Source organism: Anabrus simplex, chromosome 1 (genome assembly GCF_040414725.1).
Source record: "Anabrus simplex isolate iqAnaSimp1 chromosome 1, ASM4041472v1, whole genome shotgun sequence".
Lineage (NCBI taxonomy): Eukaryota > Metazoa > Arthropoda > Insecta > Orthoptera > Tettigoniidae > Anabrus > Anabrus simplex.
In genome coordinates this window covers 1,007,885,502-1,007,906,654 of record NC_090265.1, presented here as the reverse complement: position 1 = coordinate 1,007,906,654, position 21,153 = coordinate 1,007,885,502, and the positions used below count along the sequence as shown (strand labels likewise).

The 21,153-nt window shown below is 40.9% G+C and overlaps 1 protein-coding gene across 3 annotated transcripts in view; it reads left to right on the top strand.

Moving 5' to 3' along the window:
- LOC136857891 (uncharacterized protein ZK1073.1) overlaps positions 1–21,153 on the top strand; it is a 405,857-nt gene that overhangs the window by 295,640 nt on the left and 89,064 nt on the right. Inside the window, exon 1 of one of the 3 annotated variants that reach the window (XM_067136931.2) lies at positions 14,911–14,935. The exons of the other annotated variants lie outside the window; for them this stretch is intronic. The gene's annotated coding sequence lies outside the window, so the exon portion shown is untranslated. Of the gene's footprint in view, positions 1–14,910; positions 14,936–21,153 lie in introns of those variants that run through there. 3 annotated transcript variants of the gene reach the window in all.

The following is a 21,153-nucleotide window of genomic DNA, read 5'->3' as shown; positions in this document are numbered from 1 at the left end:
ATTCCTGTTCAGCTGTTACCTATAAATATACTAATCTGTTGTACAGTAAAAAGATTTAGAGAAATGCTTTAAGGAAACATATTTTAGGAGATTTGCTTTTATTAAAACTGATAGTTAGGAAAAATAAATTTCAGGAATCAGGGGTTAGGAAACTGTAGGCATGTAGTCAACTGTTTTCAACTACATAATCTTTTCGAAATGATTAGATTGATTTAGGCATTGTTGGTACGAAAAGTGAAGAAATTCTTGTCTGCCAAAGCTGCGATGCTAATAACTAAAGTTAGCAACTTGTTTTAACCTTGGTAAATGAATACCAAGATGTAAAATGTCACTTTTTCTCGACTACGACACAACTGCAAATCAGTAAAGATGTCCTAAATCCATGTTCGACTGGACAATGCTCTCCCCTCTTGAACTAGTGTGCCAGAGAAACTTGCCAATGTTGTTGCAAAACACTCCTTCATTTTGTCATCAGGGTATTAATAGCAAGAAAGCTACCTGTTGGTTAACTTCCAGCATTAGTCAAGTATTTGGTTTTGATTGCCTACGGACGACATATATACGAGTGTTATTAATGCAACAATTTTTATTGTACTATATACATTTCAACTGGAATAAATTGAAATGAATGAGTGGATTTCAAAACAAAAAGTTAAAAAGAGCAATACCGCATAAACCATTTTTTACATATCTAGTCAATGGGAAGTATTAGTATAGTATTTATTGAAGAACATTACAGGCTATCGGCCCAACTACATGTTCCCCTTACAAATAGAAAAATATAAAAAATATGAACTAAATCTATCATGTGGACGCAAAATAAAAATAAACTAAATCTAAAATGTAGACGCTCACATGGGCGGATAATCGGGCCAGGGCATGCGACTAATTTCCGAACTACCCCAGAGGTGGCAGCACGAGCATTGGGCCCTTCTGTTTGTTGATCTCTTCCGTGGGGCTGGAATGCGAGACGAACAGCCACATCCGAATTGAATTCTAACCATTGTGTAATTGAACGACTGTTAAGAGAACCATTTAGTATACTTTCTTTTACGGAGAAAAGAGAATTATAAATGAAGGACAGCTGCGACAAACTCTGAATGTAACTATACAACTTAAGACGTGTGTTTGTCATTTTAGCAGAAATATTTATGAAACAGACCATTGGATTAGTGGATGTGAAATCTTAAATAAACTTTTCTGTTGGCCTCGTTTGTTGTTTTCTCTTGAAAAATGTGTTTGGAATGACGGTCTGTCCGCATTGATATTTGCATTTTTTTTTCGGTTACATCCCCTAAACCAGAAGTCAGGAGTCGCCACTGAATCTTAACTAGAAACAGCTCACTGATACGTTAGAAATTTAATCGTCCTAATTAAGAATGGTATAAAAAAATCGTGATTCAATCACCGTAGCCGCGGCGTCAGGAGGTTATAATACTGTTTTTTCAATGAGGTGCACTGTACTTTATTTAACTACTGTACTGTATTTCTGTAAAAATAATGTCAGTATATAATCTCCTTTACAATGAGAAACATACACATTAACAAACATTTATTGCAGCCAATGTCCATTAACGAAATATGTACACAATAAAATTAAATGACGTATTATTAAAGAGTGCAAATTGCATATCGTGCATACATGATCTGCCTGTATCGCCTTAGGTCACTATACTGCTAAGGTTCTTCCCGTTTAATACGCGGTATTCATGCCATCCCTTGGACAACGTCTTATCAAGGTTTTACTGTGTATACATTCATAATAATATTGAGGTGAAAAGCATTGATACAATATGAATATTACCGCAGTTTCTCTGTAATACATTACATACAATATGACATGAACGCAAAAATGTTCACTTTACAAGTATCTGAGAACGGTTACTTAGTTGTACTTCCTCTTAAAACACCACCATTACTTTTACAAGTAACTCCAGGTTATACTGTGCGTAGGGCAAATGACTCAGGGCAGCCGCCTGCTATGACTGACATGCTGGGTGTGGGTCAGCTCCCCAAAGACCATTTTCCACAGTCTCATTCCCTCACGAACGAAAAAGTTCTCCACCGTCATAAGTTCCATTCTATCACGTCTCTCTCCATCAAGTCAAGAGCTGCTTGGAAACGATTTTGATAAAAGTGTTAACTTTTGTACATAGGCATTAAGACAAGATACACCAGATTTATCACGTGTCTTGCTTGGTTATGAAGCAACGTTTACAAATCATGGCCAAGTAAACTTGAATGCTGAATCGGTCGACCTCGGTTATCTTCGAGAGTCATATTGGCAACCTTTGAAACACAAACTATGAATCGCTTATGCATCGTTGTGCGACATCTGGCGTACACTTAACGTACTAGTACTGTTGTTGTTTAGACAGCAAAGCCAAACTGTAGAATTCATGCTGGGAACAAGATTCGCATCGAGAAATGTTATATAATGTGTGTGTGACACAGTTGTTGGCTTAAGATAATAAAGATTTAGAAAATTCATATCGATCGATCATATTATCGATTCGATTCAGATTTCATTTCCATTCAGTTGGCGGTATTACCGGAACCGGGAGAGCTCCCTTCTTATTCCTCACCCCCGTACAAAGAACTAACACTAAAAGTTGCGCGAGTAGTACTGATAGTTGCCCAAAACCACGATGTATTTAACCGATTAACACCCATTTTACGTTACGCGACGTTCTGCCATTTGATTCGTGTAGAACCGTATATCTGGACCAATGGGAATGCAAAGTGTATCAATACATCGCTGTAAACCTGTCCTGTGAAACTTCTGCCACGGTGTCTGGATATTTGTTAACAGCATGGTATTTATTTATCTTGTGTGTTTGTGTGTAATTAGTAACGCTACCTACCCACCATTAATACAGCTCTGCTTGCTGGATGTGAGCCATTATTATTCGATAAATAGCTCGAGAGTGGTGGGTACACATTGCCGTTATCAATATGTTCAAACTGAGGAAGGTTTTCAGGTCGGGAAAGCGCAATATTGTTGATATTGTTGAAAGCCCCACACTTTGTCTAGATCACATGCATAAAATGAACTGCCAATGGAAAACCTATTCCTCTGGACAACGACAGAAATTGTACCTTTAATAGTGTCAAAATCTTTTCTCCGAATAGGAATATGAGCTAAAGGAGACAGCTACAGTTTACAAAGTCAACTCGTTCAGGAAGTAAACCATTCAGGACAATCAGGTGTTTGTTCTTTTCTTACAAGTTGCTTTAGTCGCACCGACACAGATAGGTCTGATGGCGACGCTGGGATAGAAAAGTCCTAGGAGTGGCCTTAATTAAGGTACAGCCCCAGCATTTGCCTGTTGTGAAAATGGGAAACTACGAAAAACCATATTCAGGGCTGACCACAATGGGGTTCGAACCCACTATCTCCAAGATGCAAGCTCTCAGCTGCGCGCCCCTAACCGCACGGCCAACTCGCCCGGTATAATCAAGTGTGTAACCACGCATATTAATTCATCGCGCTATAGAAATATAATCCCCTGAATCGTTTCTGGTGGTGTGTTTTTATTTTGGTAGAAGTTGACACCGAGCAGGGTAGACTTCGACTTAACAGTTCTCACAACTTTACCGTAGCCCTACAGCCCTGCATTTGGGAAATGGTGGGCTGGTCCAGCTGTCGGCTATACTGAGAATGGTTTTCCGTGATTTCCCATTCTTCTGTACTAAAGCAAATGCCAGGAAAGATCCTTTCATTGGCCATGGCCACTACCCGCACACTTTCGCCGCACCTCAAATCACCCCTGCAAATCTCCTCGGCCTGAGAGGGGGCGTTACCCTCTAGGAGACCCGCCGTAACCCTTCAGGGACAGGATGAAAGCAAAGCAAAATAGAAGCTGAGTGCCATAAGTAGTTTCAGTATCGTGAAGTTCCACTTTTCACATTATATTGAAGAATGTATGTAAACTGTTTGACTTAGAACGAAATAAGAGTAATTTTTCCCTCACTTTTCTCCAATTCTTCACAAAATACAATATATCAGGTTCATGTAAGATTACTATTTCGCAGATGTGTGAGCGTATCGCCCCTCGAACGACATGGGGACTCGCTCGAAGCTGAGGGTCGTGAATCCTCATCAATAAGCCAGTTACGGCTGTCGTCAGGAATTGACTGGCAATTGAAACGAGCTGGCTCAGATTGCTCTGCCATTCTCAACTCGTGGACAAGAATGTGATCACTTCCTCTACGTGCTGCACTCATAGCAGCACAATACTCCCAACTGACAACAGAAGAAGGTTGTAAAAGAACTCATCTTCGAAATACCAGAATTCTTAATAACTTATGTAGAGCAAAAATCTTGTATGAAAATGAATGAAAGTCCACAGCCTGTTTCCAGTCGTTTGACTGGCTGAGAGATGAAAGGAATGAAGTCTCCCATCTAGTACGGATAAAATATCTGACTTATAACGACATAAAGCCACTAGAAAAGAAAAGATTTGTTCTCTTGAATATTTAGAAATTTTGCCATCTACATTCTCAGCGAGGATACTAATTGTGCCGGCTTCATTCATACCTTTCCTGGCCTGGTTGAATGACTGGAAACAGGCTGTGGATTTTTCGTTTTATTTCATTAGAATTGTCCCGCTCTTCAGCTGAAATGGTCAGCGTTGCAACCTTCGGTTCAAAGGGTCCTGGGTCCGATTGCCATCCGGATCGCGGATCTTTCCCGCGTCTGGTTCGTTCCTCTGCTTCGGGGACTGAGTGTTTTTTTCGTCTTAGAACACATCTCTTCATTCAGACACAGTACAGCACACTACTAACCACCACAGAAACACGCAATAATGAATACATCCCTCCTCAACGGGTGGCGTCAGGAAGGGCGTCTGGCCTTAAGATTTGCCTTAATTCACGCATAGTGCCGATCTCATGTAATTCGTGAAAGGTCAGGAAGAAGAAGAATAGTAGTATTGTTCTTCTGACCCACTAACTATTCGTACAGCTTTCTGAGACACCGAGGCATCGTAATTTTGTCCCCAGGAATATACCAGTAAATCGACCAGCATGAGGCTGGCATATATGGGCACCTTCCAAAATAAAGTCTTTGGAATGAACGGCGATCGAACCCATCAACATAGGAATGTAAGCACTCTACCGTTTGAGTAACTCAGACCGGCAGGCCATGAGGAAGAAGAAGATTACAATTACCTTGAAAGGAACCGTCTTATTTTCTCTTTAGTACTGTCGTCTCATTAGTCGAACAATATTACCTGAACAAAATTGACTTCGTTTGAAATGATCTGCACCTGAGATTCACTAGGAGACTACTGAACCTTCTAAAGACTGTCGCCTAACATAAAATTTGTACCAAAGATATCTGGATGACCTAACTAAAACCTTGGAATCTTCCTCGTCTGAGTGCGGTTGTTATATATAAACGGGAGAATTTGCAAGATCGTCTTCCGTTCCGAATATCTGACGTCCAGTAATGATCCACCACGTCCGTCGCGCTCACTGAAAATAATTAAAGGACAGTTGGAATGCTCACTTTAATATCTTCAAAGATATCAAGTTGTCAACCATTCCTCTTTGTACTTTCCCCTCTTAAGTCCTGCGATCGAGGATACATCTTCGTCCCTGAGAAGTAGTTCAACAGAATTCACTCTATTGACTAACCATTCAAATTAAAAATACCAAGCAACCTAAGTATGTGTATGTTATTTACGTCATAACACTTTCTCAGTTTAGAAGCTACCTAAGATACAAACTATACCAGAACAATAAAAAGTGCTTAATGGAATCATGAAAATAACCAATCAATTGGGTTTTGAATAAAATCACTGAAGATTGTTTCTTATAATGCTGACTGACATTTCAAAGGCAATAAGCGCGATGCCACTCATCAAGAAATGCCTTGAGTGTTTGTTTGTAGAATGGAATTTTAGGCTCATATACGCTCTTGTTCTCATGAACAAGTTGGCTCGCGGAGGATTTGAGGCGGGCTGCTCAATCTATTATATAGCCTATGCTGTTGTCTTTGTAGGCAATCATATCGATCCTCTGAATGCTATCATTCTCTGCTAAATCATGGATCTCTTCATGGCTGGTGAATTCTGTTCTTCTAAGGGCCTGGGCGATGGAGATTCTTATGTCTATCGATGCGCGGAGTTTCGCCATGCTGGCAGGAACCAAGACGATGAAATATCTCGGTCTCGCTGAAGTAGCGCCTGCAACAGTTGCTATACATGATCCTACCGAGCACAGCACAAACTCATTCCCTATCATCTTGAGACCATCTCTCCACACACTGTGTTATAAGCCTTCGTGGTGACTGACCCATTTATTGGATACTAGATTTTCTCTATAGGGCTAATTATAAGCATGGGTTGCCGCAAAAAATACAAAACATAACAAACAAATTTAAAGTTCTATAAATGATTCTAAGGGAATGAGACAAATTATCTCTCCTTGAGTCCAATCCTTCGTAACGATGTAGTGGCATCACGCGACAAGCCTTTTGGTGATCTGCCTCCAGGAGTCTGTTTTGGGCATGGTGACTTGCTTGTTGTAAGCTCATCATGGTCAAACTCTTGATCTGGTCCATCCATCGTAACGGTGAACGTCCTCTAGGTCTTCGGACGTCAACTTTTCCCTCTATGATAAGTATTTCCATTGCCACCTGTCTTCTGGCAATATGACGAAAATATCTGAGTTTTTTTGGTAGATACGAGTCGACAGTCTTGTTCTGATGCAAAGCTGTTGCAGGATCGATTCTTTAATACGGTGTGCTGTCCATGATATTCGCAGTAGTCTCCTATAGCACCACATTTCTAGAGCATCAATCCTGCGGCGATTCGCCATCTTCATCGTCCAAGTTTCTGCTGCATAGGTGGCGATAGGGAAGATCAGTGTTCGAATGAGGGTGAGCTTTGTCTTGGAAGTGATGGAGGTGTCCTTCCAGGTGCGAGTAAGTTTTGCTGTTGAGTTTCTCGCAATCGCAATGCTCTTACGGATCTCAGTTTCACAGTCTTCGGTATTTGTGACAATAGATTCGAGATACTCAAAGCGACTGACAACCTCATAATTAACAATTCGTGTTATGGCAAGACTTCTGTTATTAAAACGATCTACAATCATCACTTGGGTCTTTTTATTGTTGATTTCAAGACCATCTTCTCTGCTTCGCTCGTCTAACCTCCGCATGATGGTTTCTAGTTTATGATCATCTGTTGCAATAATCACAGTGTCATCCGCATATCTGAGATTGTTAATTTTCCTGCCACCAACTCTGATGCCGTCACTCCAATCCTCGAGAATCTCCCTCATAATGTACTCACTGTATACACTGAATAAGAGTGGGGAGAGAATGCAACCTTGTCGCACTCCAGCAGTAGTAGAAAAGATGCCTTAGAAGTTGCTATTAACTCTCACTGTCGCAGTTTTCGAAGAGTACAATTGTTGAATCAGGTACACTAAATGTGTCGGCGTCAATGAGTATAGCCCAGAGCTTTGATCATTTCACCTTGTCGAAGGCTTTCCTGTAATCCACGAAGCATAGGAACATCTTAATATTGTACTCCCTTGTCGTCTCTATGAGCTGCCGGATGTTTAGGATCTACTCACGAGTTCCTTTGCCTGGAACAATCCCGGTTTGTTCCTCTGACACATGTGGAAGTAAGAAGGTCTTCAGCCTCTCGCTCAGCACCGTGAGCTTGATTGTAGTGGCATGGGAGATGAGGGCTATCGTTCGATAGTTTGCACAGTCAAGTGGAGAACCTTTCTTGAACAGTGGTACGAAGATGGAGTGGCACCACTGGTCCGGCCAATTTCCAGATGTCCATATCTTCTGCCATAAATTGTGGAGAATGTCGACACCTATATCAGCCATGTTCTTTACGATATCAACTGTGATTCCATCTTGGCCTGGTGCTTTCCGGTTCCGCAGCTTTTTATTGTACGTTCCACTACTTATCTAAGGATCGTAGGTTCAATGTCTGTTGGGTTCTGGTGACCTGGCATTGGTTGTGGGTCATCAGTGAACAGCTTGATCCAGTATTCTCTCCATACTTAGGCGATGCCCGCTGCATTTGTGATGATATTCCCTGGGTTGTCATTAATAATCTGAGTCAGGCATAAACTCTCGTGCTAAGTATTTCACCTTGTCGTACAGTTCTGGGCTGTGATTTTTTGTCGCATGTGCCTCTAGTTCTGCACATAGTTTCTTAATATGTTCATTCTTGTCTCTTCTACAAGCTTGTTTTATATCAATGTTCATTTTTTCCATTAGTCCTCCTTGTGGTTCTGGATCTGTAACTGTGAGCCGGATGCTGTCTCATTTCAACCAGTGCCAAAGTTTCGTCAGTCATCCAATGTTGTCGCTTCACTATGGTGTTCATCTTTGGGAAATAGATATCGAAATTGACAGTCATGTCCGCCTCTGTGGTATAGTGGTTAGCGTGGTTAGCTACCACCCCCGGAGGCCCGAGATCGATTCCCGGCTCAGCCATGAAATTTGAAAAGTGGTACGAGGACTGGAACGAGGTCCACTCAGCCTCTGGAGGTCAACCGAGTACCATATTCGAAGTGGTTTTCCGTGGTTTCCCACTTCTCCAGGCAAATACTGGGATGGTATCCAACTTAATACCACGGCCGCTTCCTTCCCTCTCCCTTGCCTGTACCTTCCAATCTTCCCATCACTCCACAAGGTCCCTGTTCAGCACAGCAGGTGAGGCCGCCTGGGTGAGCTACTGGTCCTCTTCTCCAGTTGTATCCCCCGATCCAGAGTCTCACGCTCCGGGACACTCCCCTAGAGGCGACAGAGGTGCGATCCCTCTCTGAGCCCGAGGGAAACACCGACCCTGGAGGGTAAACAGATTAAGAAAGAAAAAGAAAGAATAGACATTCATACGTTCAAATTGTTTCAACAGAAACCCCAAACGTGTTTTTAAATACTCGTATGTACAGTATGAGTCACCTATCATTACCACCGCCAATATTTCTTAAACAACAAGGAATTTTGAAAAACAAATTTAGCAGACAGAACGTTATGATAGGGATCGTGAAATTGGTGGATACAATAAATTAAAAATGTACGGAAGTATAATTTTTAACAAAAACTTACGCATTTTTAAGTGGGAACCCCGACTATCATTAGAATATTGAAAGCTTGAGAAAAATGAATAATGTCGTTTGTTAGAGTGTAATACGTTCATTCAATCCCCAGTAATTGTAAAGTGAAGTTGAGGCTTCAGATACACTCCTCAGCAATTACAATTGTGGAGGACAGGAAATATCGCATAGAGGCAGCCTGCGGTGGGATTACATCACACTTTCTGCGCCGTATTAAATACGTTCATTTCGCTGCCAATAACAAGTGTGTGCGGTAAATGCTCTAAATACTGTGCAAAAGTTTCAACATTTAATTGGTCAATTGAATGTGTACAATTTTCTGACAAAAGTTTTTCTATACAGAATTCTTGCAAAAATGTTGACATGTGGACGTAATGCGTTATTTATGTTTATTTCTTAACAAACTTTTCATATTACGAAGTTACATTATAACTGTTCTCCCTTCATCCCATTTTCTCCCATAGTGATATGACTGAAGTGCTGAGGAGTGTATCTCAAGCATCAACTTCACATTACAATTAGGCCTACTCGGGATTGAATTAATGTAGTATCAAACGAAGAGCCTCCGTGGCTCAGGCGGCACCGCTGGATTCCATGGTTCAAATCCCGGTCACTCCATGTGAGATTTGTGCTGGACAAAGCGGAGGCGGGACAGATTTTCCTCCAGATATTCCGGTTTTCCCTATCATCTTTCATTCCAACAACATTCTCCAGTATCATTTAATTTCATCTGTAAGTCATTAATCATTGCCCCAGAGGAGTGCGACAGGCTTCGGCAGCCGGCACGATTTCTGTCCTTGCAACTAGATGGGGCTTCACCGAGCGAGTTTGTCGTGCGGTTATGGGAGCGCAGCTGTGAGCTTGCATTCGGGAGACAGTGGGTTCGAACCCCACTGTCGGCAGCCCTGAAGATGGTTTTCCATGGTTTCCCATGTTCATACCAGGCAAGTGCTGGGACTGTACCTTATTTAAGGCCTCGGCCGCATCCTTCAAACTCCTAGCCTTTTCTCGTCCCATCGTCGCCATAAGACCTATCTGTGTCGGTGCGACGTAAAGCAAATAGGAAACAAAACAAAAATATTCGTTTATAGGAAGAGGATTTAGGGATTGGAATAATATACCTAGGGAGATATTCAATAAATTTCAAAATTCTTTGCAATTATTTAAGAAAAGACTAGATAAAAAACAGAAAAGGAAGCTGCCATCTGGGCGACTGCCCTGAATGCAGATCAGTGGTGATTGATTGATTGATTGATTGATTGATTGATTGATTGATTGATTGATTGATTGATTGATTGATTGATTGATTGATTGATTGATTGATTGATTGATTGATTGATTGATTGATTGATTGATTGATTGATTGATTGATTGATTGATTGATTGATTGATTGATTGATTGATTGATTGATTGATTGATTGATTGATTGATTGATATGGCCCATCCATCGAGGTTGATGTTTGATTATCATTGCCTCAGTGCTAATGCTAGTATTGGCCAGTTCTAAGATACTGATCTTTGTTCAAGGTCCTGCCATTTTACACTAAGTATTCTTCTAAGACGGCATGCTGGTACTTTTCCAGAAATAAGGTACATTGTGTAACTGTGGTATTCCACTTCTCTTTCCGGTTCTTTTCGTGGTATGTGATATCAAGCTTGTTGTTGAAATGAATATACGGAAAACGACTGATTTCTTAAATGTCACGTTTGAATGGGGAGGTAATTGTGAGGTTTCGTAACCATGCATGAACTCAACACAAAATTTCGATTCTAAGTCCGGCTCCATTGCTAAATGGTTAGCGTGCTGGCCTTTGGTCACAGGGGTCCCGGGTTCGATTCCCGGGAATTTTAACTATCTTTGGTTAATTTCGCTGGCGCTGGGGCTGGGTGTATGTGTCATCTTCATTGTCATTTCATCCTCATCATGACGTGCAGGTCGCTTACGGGAATCAAATCAAAAGACCTGCACCTGGTGAGCCGAACATGTCCTCGGACTCTCCTGGCACTAAAAGCCATACGCCATTTCATTTTTTTTTTCGATTCTAAATTATGGAACAGTATAGAATCAGCGATGAACATCTCGGACTAAAATGACTATGGCCGATATTACTTTTACTTTTAGTGTTGATTCTGTATTAATATTGATTTAGTTTTGGTTGTCCGCTTTAATATATACCAGGCGGCCCGCGAGCGCCGTATTTTCTACAGTAATTATAAATGTCCCACATGCACAAATAATGAATGGGATATCTACTAACTGATGTTCACAGAGGCACTACTACCAGCAGGCAGGTTACGTCAGAATATGAAGAGATAACAACTGTCCGGTCTGAATTGAACAGTGCAGTAGTGCTGATACTAGGGTGTTATGTGCACAGCGTGTTACACAATAAACTAGCTGGCCTATGTTAACCAAGTGCAAGCGCGGTTTCTCAAAATGAGTGCTCCAGAATTACAGTGTGAACGTGCAAAAGAAATAGAAGAAAGGAACAGTGACTCTATTGAATGTGCATAATTAATTTGAAACTTTAAAAAAGTTTTGATTTATTCTGCTTGTACTAGTTATTGTTCAATTATTAATTTGTTTTTTGTCAGTTTAAAAGTATAAATAAATATTTTTTAAAAAGGACGGTCGCTCGCAGCACGTTCCTCAGCGCTACCCGTCTAATGCAATCCCTTGCATTAGTAAAACTCGTTTTCGACCGCATAGTACTAGGCTGGTGTATGGTACAGCAGCAGTACATTGGCTAGTGTGTTCAGCAACGACGAATACACAAACTGCATTTTAATCTATGGAGAATTTGGTCGGATTGCAGCCGAAGCTCGCAGACGGTATGCACAAGAGTTTCCAAACAGACGTCTGTCTTCCACACACCTATTTCGTCGCTGTAGCGCTCCTTCGAAAACAAGTAATTAGGCATCCCATGCATCAGTAGTGCATGCGGGACATTTGTAAGCAGAAAGTACGGCGCTCGCGGGCCGCCTGGTATATTCCGGCTAGTAGTATTTCTGTTCATTTATTTGTACTCCGTAAAGTAATTCCTTCAACTGTGTTTGACTGTTTGCTTTTGGACTGTTATTTGTATATCACTAATTGCCAATAAACTAATACTCACCCCCCATTTTCTGGTGATTCGCAAAATGGGGAGGTGGAGTAGACACGTCTACTCCATAAAACTGGTTCTAAACTATGACAGTTCACTAAGCGAGTATGAGTTTAAAAGTTAAAGTAGAATAAAATAAGTTATAATAGAAACAAATGTGTGCTGGTTGCTCAACTATCTAACAATGGCCTTTTCTTTCTTTTCTTTCCAGGTAAGTTCCACTTCTACTGTTCTTGTCGACCACCGTAACGGTAAGGTACCTGTTTAGAATCACCACGACCTGCTGTTCCTTCAGAGTGTCGTTTCCTGAAATTCTGCTTATATAATTTCGCCATATGCCTCGACACTGTACGCTTCATTACTGACATTGATTCGACTTTTCTTCTCAAAATGGTTCCGGGTATACATTATCTGAGAGAATGAAAAGTGCATTCACTTGCCTTTGATGTTCTTGTTAGATACTAACATAATACTGAGTTAGGCGGAAAATTATTATTATTATTATTATTATTATTATTATTAATAATATTATTATTATTATTATATAACAAGTACAGTACTGGGAGGTATCCCACCAATAATGCTTGCCTAAAGTAGCATAGCACAGAAATTAACTTTTTCTTCTTTTTCTTCTGCTTCTTTTTCTTCTTCCATCACCTTTCTTCACACCTGTGGGGTCGCGTGTGCGAACTGTGCCGCACATGTGGATTTGGCCCCATTTTATGGCCGGATGCCTTTCCTGACGCCAACCCTATGGGATGTAATCACGAAAATGCGTATGAGGAGGGTGGTGTTAGGACAGACACAAACACCCAGTCCCCGAACTAGAAGAATTAATCAGAAACGGTTAGAATCCCAGACTCGACCGGGAGTCGAACCCAGAGCCCTCTGAACCGAAGAATAGTACGCTGACCATTCAGCCAAGGAGTCGGACAGCAAATAAATTAAAACGTAAATTACGAATCATCTTCTTCTACCACTTTTTCCCACACCTGTGGAGTCGCGGATGCGAACTGTATCGCACATGTGGATTTGTCCCTCTTTTACGGCTAGATGCCCATCCTGACACCATGAAGGGATGTAGTCACTATTGAGTGTTTCTGTGGTGGTTGGTAGTGTGATGTTTTGACTGAATATGAAGAGGGGAGCATTGGGACAAACACAAACACCCAGTCCCCCAGCCAGAAAAATTAATCAGACGCGATTAAAATCCTCTAGCCAGCCGGGAATCGAACGCGGGACCCTCTGAACCGAAGGCTGCTACGCTGACCAATTATCTGAGGAGTAGGACGACGTTTTTTTTTTTTTTTGCTAGGGGCTTTACGTCGCACCGACACAGATAGGTCTTATGGCGACGATGGGATAGGAAAGGCCTAGGAGTTGGAAGGAAGCGGCCGTGGCCTTAATTAAGGTACAGCCCCAGCATTTGCCTGGTGTGAAAATGGGAAACCACGGAAAACCATTTTCAGGGCTGCCGATAGTGGGATTCGAACCTACTATCTCCCGGATGCAAGCTCACAGCCGCGCGCCTCTACGCGCACGGCCAACTCGGTAGGACGACGTAAACCAGCTATTATTATTATTATTATTATTATTATTATTATTATTATTATTATTATTATTATCGTGACTTTTCATTTCTATAAAAGTCCAGTTCCTTGGCTGTATGGTTAGCGTAGTTACCTGCAGGTTCCGGGTTCGATTCCCGGCCGGGTCGGAGATTCTAACCTTAAATGGTTACTTCCCCTAGCTCGGGGACTGGGTCTTTGTGCTGTCCTCAAAATTCCTGCAACTCACACACTACACACAACACTATCCTCCGCTGCAAACACACGTAGTTCCCATACGTGGCGGATGCCATCTCCTCCACCCCTCGTTGGAGGGTCTGCTCCAGGCAAGGAATAGACACACGTAATTATTATTATTATTATTATTATTATTATTATTATTATTATTATTATTATTATTATTATTATTATTACTATTATTATCATTAGTAGTAGTAGTATTGCTATTATTATTAATTGCGAAAGTCCTATATGCATGCACTGGGTTTTGAACTGCGGCCGCCTTGTTGAGAATGTTGTTCTTACATAGTCTACAATGGGATTCGAGCCCTTACCCCGACCTCTTATTTCTAAACTCTCCAAGGACAACATTCTGTCCCTCTTGGGTCTTTTAAGACCGCAAAGATATAACTTGTTTGCAAGTTGTTTTACGTCGCACCGACACAGATAGGTCTTATGGCGACGATGGGATAGGAAAGGCCTAGGAATGGGAAGGAATCTACCATGGTCTTAATTAAAGTACAGCCCCAGTATTTGTCTGGTGTGAAAATAAGAAACCATCTTCAGGGCTGCCGACAGTGGGGCTCGATCCCACTATCTCCCGAATGCCAGCTCACAGCTGCGCTCCCCTTAACCGCAAAGATATTTGTTGGAATGTTAGTTTCGATTCCTAACCACACCATCATTCTCTAGCCTCAAATCCTACAGAAAAAGATTCTTCCCTGGGCTCGAAGAGTGATATTATGCTACTCACGCAGGGTCGCACATTCATTGCTCGATTCAACTGCGTCGCACCTCTCAATTATCTAATAGCGAGGGTGTGTGTTGCGCATGCGTCCTCGGCCCAAGGGGTAGTAGCTCGACTCGAGTGACAAGACGCAGTTAACTCCCAAGCTTCAACACGACGACCAGCAACCTTCAGCATGTCGGACACCAGTGAGGATATCACGGTAGGTACGGCTTTACCACCGCGCCTTTCCCGCCAAAACACTAGATGTAGTGCACACGTGAATGTCAATTAGGTGAATGACCTCTGATCCAAACATCCCTTTGTAGAATGTACTACGTAGTCATTTGACCTGCTTTTAAACGGCAATGAGGAAACTGTATTGAGATAATAAAAAGAGTAGTTAAAAGGCCCCTGTTTTAAACAGTCTCTGCATGCCATAAATTATGTTATTATGTGTATTAGTATCTTGCATTCCACAGGCACTTCATTATATACATATATCTGATCATGTTTTCGTCGTAACTCAAAATGAAGAAAACATAATACATGACCGAAATAATTTGAAATAACCGATATACTGTATATGACCGAGTAGCCGTAACTTGCTGTGGATCATTTTAAGAGAACGTTTTTTTTTTTCTACACCAATAAACATGACGATCAGCCGCCCGCGTGCCGTATTGCAAATTATATCAAGACGCACTAGCTTAAAATTCGAGACTTTGGATCACGTTTTCCATAAAGAGCACTTCCTCCAGTGAGTAAGTGATAAAGTGGAGTTCACTACGTCCCGTTTGTGTTTTCCTTTTTTTCTTGCCTCTCTTGTTTAGCACTGCTGTAACAAGTTATTGAAAACTTGCAAAGACCAGATCTTTTGTTACTCGAGCTGAATGGCTCAGACTGGCACGCAAAAGACAAAATTCCGGCACATGAGCGCCTCCGAAAACAGACAGAAAAGTAGTTACAGGGACGTAAAAATCCTAACATTATTTATTTGATCATCAGTAACTTTCCAAAGTTGCACGATAGGAACGGTCGTTAATTTGCTGATGTGTTGTTTGGATCATCGGTCCATAAGCGGGTTTGATGCAGCTCTCCATGGCATTCTGTCCTGTTCTAATCTTTTCATTTCTGTGTAACTACTACGTCCTACATCTACTTTAATCTGTTTGTCATATTTATGCCTTGGTCCACCCCTACCGTTCTTACCGTCTATATTTCCCACATTAACTAACTGAGCAAATCCTGGGTGTCCTGTCATTCCATCCCTTTTTCCGTATTTTTTTTACCAAATCGTTCTCCTCCCTCGATTCAGTATCTCTTCGTTCGTGATTGTATCTGCCCATCTCTCTATCAGCATTCTTCTTCTTACTGAGCTAGATATTGTCCATATTTCACTTCCATACAAGCCCACGCTCCAGACAAAAGTCTAATATGTATATCAATGTATTGAATATTTTCTTAAGAGAAGTCATCTTGCTTGTGCCAGTCTCTATTTTGTGTCCTCCTTACTTCTGTCATCATTCGTTATACTTATAGCCATGTAACCATATTCATCTGCTTCTTTTAAGACTTCATTTCCTAATCTAATATTTCCTCCATTACCTGAGTTTATTTGACTGCATTCCATTACTTTCGTTCTGGATTTTATTTTTGTATCTAATACTCCTTCTTTAGGATCGCGTACATGCCATTCAGAAATTCCTCTGTGTCTTCTGGAGACTCTGATAAAATAACAGTATCATAGTTTTGATTTTCTCTCCTTGCACTGTGATTCCTTTTCCAAATTCATTTCGATTGATTAAATCGATGTTGAATTAAATAAGGAACATATCCTCAAGATGATGCACATTAAGCTTGCGTGTGAGGTCTTATTGTGTGTGTAACACATAGTTTAACTTTCGATATCGCCGAAGTAGAATGTATAAAACACAGGCCGGCGGATCTCCCGTAGCGGTTGCTAAACGTCGCTAAGTAATGACGTACGTGTATTATGAATACCACCCGCTCGACACAGAATAAAGAACTGAAGATGTGCTCGTCCGCTGAAGTGAAAGAGAACATAGAGGTAAACTACGAACACCGCTTCTACCGTCACTGCTCACATATATATCAAGAGAAATAAGGAATAAATATATTTTCAATATTAGATCTTTTTCGGTTAAACTGTATTCATTTATGTTGTTATTCTTTTTCATTTAATTATCTACATTAGTCATTGTCACAGCGGGCCATGGATCTGAACTGGACTGAGTAGCTCAGGTGGTAGAGCGCTGGCCTTCTGGACTCAAGTTGGCGGCTTCGATCCCGGCTCAGTCCAGTAGTATTTGAAGGTGTGCAAATACGTCAGCCTGGTGTCTGTAGATTTACTGGCACGTTAAGGAACTTCTGCGGGACAAACTTCCGGCACCTTGGCGTCCCCGAAAACCGTAAGAGTAGTTAGTGGGACGCAAAAAAATAACACTATTGTTTCAAAATGTGAAGTTACCTCATAAGTAACCATTGTTATTTGTGGATGGAGGCTACTCTCTGTTAGGCGGGTTCTCTCCTTCGTGATTTTAGGAAATTCGTTTTTGAAGAAGAAGAAGAAGAATAACTGCTCACAGATATAGGTAGACCCGGAATTGCTTACAAATGTAAGTAGACCTGAACATACAGTAGCTGTGATTCTGGCAGTAAATGATCTTACAAGGAAAGTTTGACCCTCACCTCACCTTCCCATGCCAAACCTACCTTGAAACGCTGGAACCATAACCTGTGTTCTACAAGAAGACTTCATACAAAACATTAGCTGCCTGTTTCCTCTTCAAGACCCCGAAAAATATTATCATTAGGAAATTGATACTAGTCACTACAGGTTGAAGTGTACAACCCTAAGTGTGGGCAAGCCAGTAGGAAGGCAGGAATGTCCAGCTGCGCCGCGTTACCGTCTGGTACATTTTATTTATTTTTTATGTTAAATTATATATTCTAGTTGTAAGTCCGTATTCACTAACAAGGGAAGTCTGTAATGTGGTTGGACGCCAATTTTGTCGAACTTTCGAGAGGTTAAATATATGAGTAAAAATCCAATATCACTTCTCTCGAATGGACTACAGTTTTCGAGATTATAGCGTTTCAGACTAAAACACCGGTTATAATCCACCATATAAGCCAATATTCAGGGAAACGTTCTCGAAACATAGTCGTCAATTAATAATAATAATAATAATAATAATAATAATAATAATAATAATAATAATAATAATAATAATAATAATAATAATAATAATAATAATATGTCCGCCTCTGTCGTGTGGCCAGCAAGTCATACCTATGTTTTATTTTATTTTATTTTATTTTATTTTATTTTATTTTATTTTATTTTATTTTATTTTATTTTAGAAATTGTCAACATACTCGGAGGCCTTAATCTAAATAACTGAAGTACACAATTTTACTAGAGTAGCATTTATGCAGAGTGGCTCCAGTCGTGTATGAAATAATATAATGTACATTTTTTTTAAAAAATACTAAGAATTATGAAAGAAGACTATTTAAGAAAATAAAGAAAGTGAAAGCTTCTTGGAGGTTTTCCGAATAGGTACCGATATTGATTTTTTACCCATGTAGATTAACCTCTCGACAGAAACCGTCTTCGCTATATAGACTCCCTCTGTATGACATACTTTGAACATACAAGTAAACTGAATTAGAGATGTCGTTCAAAGTCAAAGCGATCAAGTTAGGGGAGCTAAATAGGGCTACCGGGCTGAGATGCTCAGATGGTAGAAGCACTGGCCTTAACCCAAGTTGGGAGGTTCGATACCGGCTCAGTCTGGTGGTACTTGAAGGCCTTGAAATTCGCCAGTCTCTGTGTGAGTAGATTTACAGGTATATAAAAGAATTCCTGCGGGACAAAATTCCGGTAACTACCGTAAAAATAGTCATTGAGACGTAAAACTAATACTACTACTACTATTATCATTATTATTATTATTAAACAGGGTCATTGAGTGCTATTGAACGGCTGTTCTATACCCGGTTTTCGCACGATTGCGAGCTCATTTCCACTTCTTCATCTACCAAAATATAAAATATTTGTAATAGTAATGTTATTTTGCTCTATATTCCACTAACTACTCTTACGATTTTCGGAAAGGCCTAGGTGCCGGAATTTTGCCCCTCAAGAGTTCTTTTACGTGTCAGTCAATTTACCGAGACGAGGGTGACGTATTTGAGCACCTTCAAATACCACCGTGCTGGGCCAGGATCGAATCTGTCAAGTTGGGGTCAGAAGGCCAGCGCCTCAACCAGCTAAGCCACTCAACCCGGCAAAATATTTTAATAATAATAATAATAATAATAATAATAATAATAATAATAATAATAATAATAATAATATGTCCGCCTCTGTGGTGTAGTGCTTAGCGTGATTAGCTGCTGCCCTCGGAAGCCCGGGTCCGATTCCCGACTCTGCTACGAAATTTGAAAAGTGGTACGAAGGGTGAAACGGGATTTACTCAGCCTCGGGAGGTCAACTGAGTAGAGGGGGTTCGATTTCCACCTCAGCCAACCTCGAAGTGGTTTCCTGCGGTTTCCCACTTCTCCTCCAGGCAAACGCCGGGATGGTACCTAACTTAAGGCCACGGCCGCTTACTTCTCTCTTCCTTGCCTATTCCTTCCGATCTTCCCATCTCCCCACAAGGCCCCTGTTCAGCATAGCAGGTGAGGCCGCCTTGGCGAGGTACTGGATCTCCTCCCCAGCTGTATCCCGCCAACTCAAAGTCTCACGCTACAGAACACTGCGCTTGAGGCGGTAGAGGTGGGATCCCTCGCTGAGTCCAAGGCAAAAGCCAACCTGGAGGGTAAACGGATTAAGGAAGAAATAAATAGAAATAAATAATAATAATAATAATAATAATAATAATAATAATAATAGTGAGTGCCCTCCGGAGACTTCTTTTGAGCTGACACCACATAGGTGACCTGCGTTTCGGAATAATAATAATAATAATAATAATAATAATAATAATAATAATAATAATAGTAATAATAATAATAATAATAATAATAATAATGCCGGGCTGAGTGGCTCAAACGGTTAAGGCGCTGGCCTTCTGACCCCAACTTGGCAGGTTCGATCCTGGCTCAGTCCGGTGGTATTTGAAGGTGCTCAAATACGTCAGCCTCGTTTCGGTAGATTTACTGGCACGTAAGTGAATTCCTGCGGGACTAACTTCCGGCACTTCGGCGTCTCCGAAAAGCGTAAAAGTAGTTAGTGGCACGTAAAGCAAATAATAATAATAATAATAATAATAATATGTGTTCGGTTGTGGCCATCCATCTATACTTTACATCACAGCCTGCACGGTTGCTAGGATACACTTCCGTAACACATATTACATGATACTAACTCACTACACAAATTTTCGGATGACCCCCAGCTCTAAGATATATTTATGTCAATATATGCTAAAATGTCCATACATCGTAGTTCACAAATAAAACAGTAAACTCATTTGTGACATACCCAAACATAATATTGTCGTATTTTCACTATACATTTTCATTCTCAATATAACTATGCAATATGTGAAATTGCACATGTTCTCACCATAGCCTTTTTGTTTTGAAAGTCATTCTAGCCCCCTTTCCTTCTAGGTTGTCTCTCTTGATACTCAGCAAGTATGTTGATGTAATTACTTTGTGGGATGGGACGGGACTAGAAAACCCTCTCTTCCTCCTTCCTGAATACCCCTGCTTCTTGTCATCATGAATGACTGAATATGTTCTGGAAAATGTGTAAGAGTTTTAAACAAGAAATTACCGGTAAATGAAAACGAAGCTGTTAATGCCATTCACGTAATTTGTTATTTCATTGTTTTCAAAACGGTATCACATAGACATACAGGGCATTTGGCAGTTGAGTTATCGGTACGGCCCTGAATGCATATGATTGAAATATGTCTTATTTCAAAAATAAAAAATTAAGTTGAAAATTTGTGTTTGTATATCAGGTAGTATTTAATTATGAACAATTTAGGTGCTTTGCTTGTCCGACTCGTTGGCTGAACGGTCAGCGTACTGGCCTTCGGCTCAGAGGTTCTCGCGTTCGATTCCCGGCTGGGTCGGGGATTTTAATCGCTTCCGATTAATTCTTCTGGCTCGGGGACTGGGTGTTTGTGTCCGCCCCAACACTCTCCTCTTCATATTCAGACAGCATACCACACTGCCAACCACCACAGTAACACGCTAGGCTATAGTGCTTACATCCCTCCATATAGGGTTGGCGTCAGGAAGGGCCAAATCCACACGTGTGACGCAGTTCGCACCCGCGACCCCACAGGTGTGGGAAAAGCGGTAGGAAAAGAAGAAGAAGAATTTAGGTGCTTTGCTTACGCACATTACAATATTTTCCAGTGTGTAAACGTTACGTTACATTGTACATTACGTATG